The following is an 8,176-nucleotide window of genomic DNA, read 5'->3' as shown; positions in this document are numbered from 1 at the left end:
ACTTTCGAACCCATCATCATCTTTTCTATCTGAACCCACATGCTGTGACCAGATGATTTATAGCTGTCAATACCGGTGTAGATGTCATTAGTCAGTGCTTGCATCATGTAAGATTTGCAAAGCACATCAGCATGGGCTCTTTCTTTCTCTTCAGCTGAATAATGTTCCTTCAGTTTAGGAACTTTCTGTACAGGTATGCCTACTACTGTTTCAGATTCTATCTCTATAAAAAATTGAGCAGGACCTTCCATTAGAGATTTCATGATCAAATCTCCTTCTTTCATTCTTTCAATGAAATAAACAGAAATCTGTCTCTCCATTGATTATAGTCACCACGAAAAAGAACTGGTGGCTTGGTATCAATACCAATAGCCATTGCTTTTTTTGAACTCATCTTATCAGTTTGTATGAAAAATAGGATCAGCTGCAGTTCAAAGTTTGAATTTAAAAGATCAGTTTACAAAAAAATATATCTGATAAAGTGTAAACTTGAATAAGCACACATTCAACACTTAGATAATTAAGCACAAGCACTTGTCCGGATTAGTAATCCGCACAAGTTTATCAGGTTTACAAGTCCGATAAAAAAGATAGACAAAATTATCAAGTTATCAGGATTAAAAATCCGGGCAACACATGGACATAAACCGCACAAAGATAAATCGCACAAAGAGTAAGATTTTAAACCGATCACAAAGTCAAACTTAAATTTATCTAAAAATAACCGCGCCATTTGGTTCCAAGTCGTTATTGAACCGGGTGGTAACGAGTAGAGCCAATCTTTAGCCCGATCTTTTAAAGAAAAAGGGAATGCCTTTAAATTTATAAGATCCTCCGTAACCTCGTTGGGTTTCATGCTTAAACACACCACATGAAATTCCTTGAGGTGTTTGTTCGGGTCATCATTCTCCAAATGGTGGTAGGAGGGTAATAGGTGGACCAAACTAGTTTTTAGAACAAAATTTGCATTACCTTGCGGATACCTGATATAGATAGGAACTTGAGCAACGTCATGTATCGCCAACTCTCATAGAGTTCGCTCATCTTGTTCGGCAGCCATCGCGTCTGCCTTCTTTTCGTCTTCCTCTTCGTACTTTTCTTCCTCTTCGTCCGAGTCGCTCGATAGGTTAATATCTTGCCAGATATTTAACCCTGGTGACGAAGGTCCCTCGCCAAACTTCTTTCGAAACTTGGCTTGTTTCCTCAGTTGTTTCGTGGTTCGTTTGATTTCTAGATTTATTGGCAAAGGTGAACCTGTACGTGAAGATCTAGGCATAAACCGTTAGTAATACCGAGTCCCTGGCAGCAGCGCCAAAAATTTGACGGAGGCCGAGTCCACCAAATAATAAATTCCAACTAACGACTAGTTACAACCAAAATTATAGTAGTGTAAGTCGGGTCGAATCCACAGAGACTCGGTCTAACGTTGTACGACTAGCGAATTAAGTACACGATGAAAACGTAAAACATATAATTAGGAGGGGGGTGTTGGGTTTGATTAATTACTCTAAACATGCGATAAAATATAAATTAAAACAATTGATTAAAGACCCAACATTGATTCAATTGTTAAGATGTTAGTGTTTGTTATCGATTCCAAAAATGTAAATGGAAAGGACAAGCCTGAATTGGTTTTAATCGTTAACAAGCTCTAACGACCCAAATATTCCATAGATAATCGTTGATAAAAATAAGCTCTCTAATCAACCCTTAACCACAAATAGAAGTTTAAATAAGCTCTGAAACTCATAGGTGCGATTAGCTTTACCGGACTAGAAAAAGTGCCAATTCAAAGCCATAAGCTCATAAGCTCGGCTTATCGAGGCTTAAATCGTGAGATTTCAAATATTCAATCCGGGAACCTTATCAAAACCAAATGCATACTAGCGTTACACTATCAAAATTCTAAGACGATTACATATCTAAGAAYTTTGAATAACCATTCCATAAGAGAATTCCAATCAGTTAGCTAAACTAATTGAAAACCCAAATATGATTAACATTAAGTTCAGAAATCAAGCAAATAAGCTTGTTCAAACATGTTTACAATGAAATCTCAAAGCAATAACAAATCAAAACCTAATTAAATCAATGTTGGAATGAATAAATTAGCAACACATGGCTAAACTAGGTTACTGATTCTAAAGATTTTAGGATTTACCGAAAGAATCAGGAAGATTGATGAGAAAAATTGTTGTCCTCGCCCAATCAATCGATCGATCTCGTCTGTCCTCCTCTCCAATCGAACCCACGTCTTCTCCCTTTCGAACCCCCACGACGTGTTGCTATCTTTTCTCCCTCGATCCCACGAACTGTTGCTGTATGCCTCCCCCCCAATCGAAAACTCCTTCTGGTTGATGAAAATGTGGAAAGGATATGGGCTCTCTTTGGGCTTGATGAAGTCCACAAAAGATAGACCAAAACTTGGGCTTTTGCTTTTCTTTTTGGGCTGGACTCTACAAAATAGAACAAAGGTTAAGTAAACACATTTATTCACAAAATGATGAAGATATAGGGCTTCTTAACTTTAATTTTTAACCAAGAAAATATAGCTATCAACGGCCGATACTTGTCCACCGAAAATCCGCCAGAAAAATGTTTAAATTATAAAATTTAAAATTTTTTGGAGAAATGTTTTCCACGTATTTTCGACGGTTTTTTTTAGAAAAAGTCTTATTTGGTGTTTTTTTCTCTTTTCTATTTTTCATGGTTTAAGTTATATATATGTGTAAAATATTTACATATATACTACATAGGAAATATAGTGAATCATTATTCTCTTATTAAGTGCAATACAGACACATACATGTATGCAATTCATATCTACATATAAACACGTAATCCTATGCCATTGCATATTGTTGGTTTTTAATAAGTCATAAACATGGACTTTAATGGGTCTTAGTTAAACCAGTCTTAGTTAAACCAAATACACACCATCACTACCTCAAAATGCCACTTAGGCAACAAATAAAAAATGTTGCGTAAGAGGGGTTTACATGTTGCGTAAGGCTTAGGCAACAAACCCGTGTTACCTAAGTAGTGTTGCCTTCTCAATGTTGCATAAGAACCAAAGCAACATCGGCAAACAGAATATGTTGCCTAAGCGGGCTTCTTAGGCTACATACAAAAGGTTATGTTGCCTAAGTAAAAAACATATGTTGCGTCAGATATCAACTTAGACAACATACTCTATCTTCATATGTTGCCTTATATATCAGCTTAGACAACATATTCTATTTGAATATGTTGCCTTTGAACTGTTATTAACATAATATAAAATTTCTCTTAGGCAACATTTATATTGTTCAATTGTTGCCTAAGATTTATGTGTACCATGATGCAGTTTTTTTCTTGCACACTTTCTACAAATGAATCTGAAACAAGCAAACAAACAACCAAATGTTTTATACAAACAACTTTTATAACCAAACAAGAATAATAAGTTCAATAATTGAAAGATAATTTTTTTCCTAAATAAGTCTAAAAGTAGGCAATAAGTTCAATAACACAATTAGAAACTTAACCTAAAGCGTGAGAGGTCGGGGTTGTTGTGTTAGAGTTTGAATCACTAGCACCCAACATAGTCATCAACGATTGTATCATCTTTCTTTGCTCGATGGCTTCCTTTTTTGCCTCAGGTTGTCCCTCTTTTAACAAACGAATCTCCTCGTTACGCTCGGCAAGTTGTTGCAGTAAATCTTCCTCGTCAACTGCAGATACCAGCTTAGAGAATCCTTCGCCGATCCTCTCATCCTCGCAGGTCGAACGACCAAGCTACCCATACCTCGAACAAGCATACCTACCGACGGACCAACAATTTGCTCGATGATTGATATTTCTTTTTTGATTGGGCAACGAATTGGAGGCCCCGCAGTTTCCAGAGTGCCATCAGAAACGTTATTAATCTTCTCAATCTCTTCCTCAACAAGTTTATGTAAATATGATTCAAACAATTGTTTTGATTACAATTATATATTTCCCGTCAATCATCCCTCATTAATGAGTTGAAATGGTAAAAAATGAACTACATTAATGTGTTTTTATATTTTTAAAGGTTTGGAAAAGTTGGAACGAAAAATGAATAAAAGAATATTTTTTCACAGCTTTGTGAGACTATGGTATTTCGGGAATATATCACTCGTCCGAGCTCGGATTTAAGTGATTAAAGATTATCTAGAAAGCTAACAAACGGTCCTACAACTTTTAAGTTTTGAGTTTCTGTAAATTCAGGCTGAATCTAAGCTAAATAGGCGTCAAAGATGAAAAAGTGATGCTGGACTGTAAAGGAAAAAAATATACAAATCATGATCGCACGAAAACAAAAGTTCAAGTTTACTTACTTTAAGGTCTTCACTTGTAGTGGTCTCGGCAATTGTACCGAGATAAGGAGCCACATGTCTGGTAGCTTCAAGGTTGTTAGCCCTAAACCGGAACATAGTCGGTCTTGATTTTTGCTCTATCCTATTTTTTGACAACCTTACTTCCGTCATTCTCTTTGATGTATTCTACAACATGAGAAACATTTATTTTACAATCTAAACTCAAATAAAATTATATATTTAATTATTTACTTATTAAATACCTTCCATGTTTCTTTCTCAAAAAGTGTGCACAAAAAATCTCACCGATCTGGCTGATGTACAAAGTTCTTTGGGATTGGGAGACGGCCTTGCTTCTTATATAATGTGTGTCAATCAGTTTTCCACCTATTGTATGAGTGGCGTGCAGTTAGGTGGATCCAATCAAATAATGCGTCACCCGGAGGTCCATTCCAATCAATCTCAAAGAAAACCTGAAAAGCGGATACAAATCAAAATAAAATAAAAAGTTAAGCATTATTAATTAATAAGACATAAATCATAAAAAAAAGGAACTAGCAATAAAAATATATTTATGTTAAGTTGATCAACCACAATCTTGAGTTCGTCTTGTGGAAGTTGTAAATAACTATCGGTCAACATTGGAATATGCTCATGAACAATGCTCCCGATTTGCTTTGCGATCCTACAAACTTTGTTTGTGTCGGGTAAATTTTTTTCCATGGACCACTTAAGAGGAAGACGTTTATTTTCATTGTTAGCGATGTCTCTCTTAATAACCTATCTGGTGATAATTCCTCGTCTTGCCTTCTTTGTAACCGGTTCTTCCGTCGGTTCCACTTGGATGCGATGACAATTGATACGTTTATCTAGAGCAAGTGGCCCATTAGTAGGTGTACTCGTCTCTGATGACGCCAGTGTAGTTGGTGAGTCCAAAGACAGAAGGTACAATTGGCGTTGGACGAAAGATGTTGCCTCTGACGAGATCTCTACCGAATCACCCTCTAGGCGTGCCGTAGTCCGCCCCAAGACCGTCGCCTTGGCTAAATTAAACACTTGAGTTCTTTTTGGAGGCATATGGATCTACAAAAAACAATGTCTAATATGTTTAAGGACGTCACTGTTTAAAATAAGAAAACAAAGAAAACAGAAACTCAGAAACATATTAATGAAAAGATATGTTTTCGGTCAGCATGATCTGATTCTTGTCAAGTGTACCTAAAGGGTATTTAACTGAGAAGCACAAACTAAGAAACAGAAATAGAACAATACTATAGAACAATCTGTTTTGAACCTTGTTACGTAGTGTTTATCGACATTTCCCTATTGGCATCATTAATATGTTATCAATGGTAATATACTTATCTTATTTGTAAACATATTTAAGTTATCAGTTTTGAAAGTATCATTGTTTTGAACCTTAAGATTCAAGACTGAGATTAGGAAGTGAAAGAAGGCAATTTTAGTCAGACACTACCCAACACACAGTAGCGAAAAAAGGCAGTTGCTCAAGTGTTAGCCTCTAAAAAGCCACAACATAATTCAATTAATACTAGTGAATACCAAACTGAGAAACAGAAACTGCTCAAGTCTTAAAATTGCTCAAGTGTTAGCCTTTAAAAAGCAACAACAACTAAAATCTATAAATGCTTTAAGAAAACAAAGAAAACAGAAATTAAGGAAGGAAATTAAATGAAGATTCTACTGTACGTATGACAAATTGCGAATTTGTTGAAAACGTATTGTTTGCCTATTTGGTTAGCTTAGACAAAAACACTAGAAATCTTTCTGAAAATACTACCATTTGCACTTTTTCTATAAATATCACGAAACCCCTCTCACACTTTCATGGTTTTAATCACTAGCTATACAGCTCCTTTTTTATTAAAAATTAAGATCCATGGGTAGAGCTGCATGTTGTGAGAAAGTAGGGTTGAAAAGGGGAAGGTGGATGGCTAAAGCATGCTGGTAACAGGGTAATACTCATTTCATCTCTATCTATACCTACCCCCTAAATTAATTATTTACTTTCACATCAAACAATACGTTTTCAACAAATTCGCAATACGTTTTCAACAAATTTTTACATTAAAGGATGGGAAAGCAACATTCTATCTAGGAGAACAGAACCAGATCCAAAAACTTAAGGAATAAAAAACCTTTCACTGATCATATGAACATAACTAGATCCAATATTCTATCCAGGAGAAATAGATGAATAACCGAACAAAAAATTCTTGTTTATACATAAAAATGATCAAAAAACAATTTTTAAATAAAATTCTTGTTTATACATAAAAATGTTAAAAAAAAACAATACAATCCTACCACAATATAATACAGTATGTGCATGGCTTTTAATGAAGAGGTCAGTGTGTGTGTTTGTAAGAATGTTGCTTTAGAGAACAAATCAAGTTGAATATTATTCTACTTAATTAAAGATCTACATTAATACCAATTAGCTGGAAGGTCCCAAATCAAAGGTCTGTGATGATCTCAAGCTAAGTACACATCATACATTTTACCAACCACACATTCTTGAAGCTGACAAAAAAACCTCACCCACAAACCACACATTCTGCATTATATATTACTACTATATATGTCTGTGTAGAGATATGATAAAATAAGAGCACAAAATCCAAAAGAATATGCATAAATACAAACAAACGAGAGTTATATCTAATTTTAAATTAAGTATATTTTAAAATAAGGATTGTTCACAGTTCAAGCTATATATTCATGACCTAGCGTGAATCAATCTTGCATATACACACATAAATAAGAGCATGGCCCTGGTGACCCAAACCAACAGAGATAACAATGGTGCTGTCCCTTTGAACACGACAACAAACAGTCCCAAATCCATATAGTTACAAATTTGTTACTTTGGAAGCTATTTTAATTTGGATCAATGTCTCCAGATTTCTAGGTTAATAGGATTATAATCTGATCAAAATCTGAAAACACAAGACTGCTCGTTATGCACAATCTGAAACCAAAAAGTCTGTTCGTTGTCGGTGCCCTAGTCTTGAGTCTGCTGTCCTAATTCGGTATGCACAATCTGAAACCAAAATTGGTTTGTACTACTAAAACACAAACAGATTAATAGCAATTATAGACTGTTCATTGTCGGTTCCCTAGTTTATGAATGAGAATGAAAAGGAACAAGCAATCCCTAATTTACCAACCAAAAAATGTATGTTACCAACTAGGTGCCTATTATGCAAAACCCAACCCAAACCCAACAAGCAATCCATCGATTACTGTTCGGGTGCCTATTATGCAAACCCACCCAAACCATATAATCCTACTAAAAATGAAGGACGATGTGAACTAAAAGCTTCAAAACGAAGCAGTATTGACAAGTGAAGCAACAAGATGAAACAAAAATCGATGGAGAGGAAAAATACCTGGAGAAGGACGATGATACTTGGAGAAGAAAATTGAAACCACTAGGAACAATACCTGGAGAATACGATGATACCTGGAGAAGAAAACAATAGGAAAAATAATATGGGTAAGTGTTTTGAGGGGGAAAAAGAGGGAGATAGAAAATTTTAGGGGGAAAGGGTTTTGGGGGGAAAAAGAGGGGGAAAGGGTTTTGGGGGGAAAAAGAGTTTTTGTTTTGGGGGAAAAAATAAGGTATTTATATTTTAAAAAATTTGTTTTGAAAAAATATATCGATACTGTATTATAAAGTATTTGACAAAAACCATTAAAAACCACTTTTTATGCGTAAAGTACTGCTTATTAATACATATTACTTAAAACTCAAGATTACAAGTAGATTGTGCGTAAGTACAACTTATTAAAGCTTCATATCTGAATTCGTGTAACTAACTGCAGATAAA

Source organism: Cynara cardunculus (assembly GCF_001531365.2).
Source record: "Cynara cardunculus var. scolymus isolate 2C chromosome LG 17, CcrdV1, whole genome shotgun sequence".
In the NCBI taxonomy this organism is placed as follows: Eukaryota; Viridiplantae; Streptophyta; class Magnoliopsida; order Asterales; family Asteraceae; genus Cynara; species Cynara cardunculus.
Note: the sequence above shows the minus strand (reverse complement) of the source record.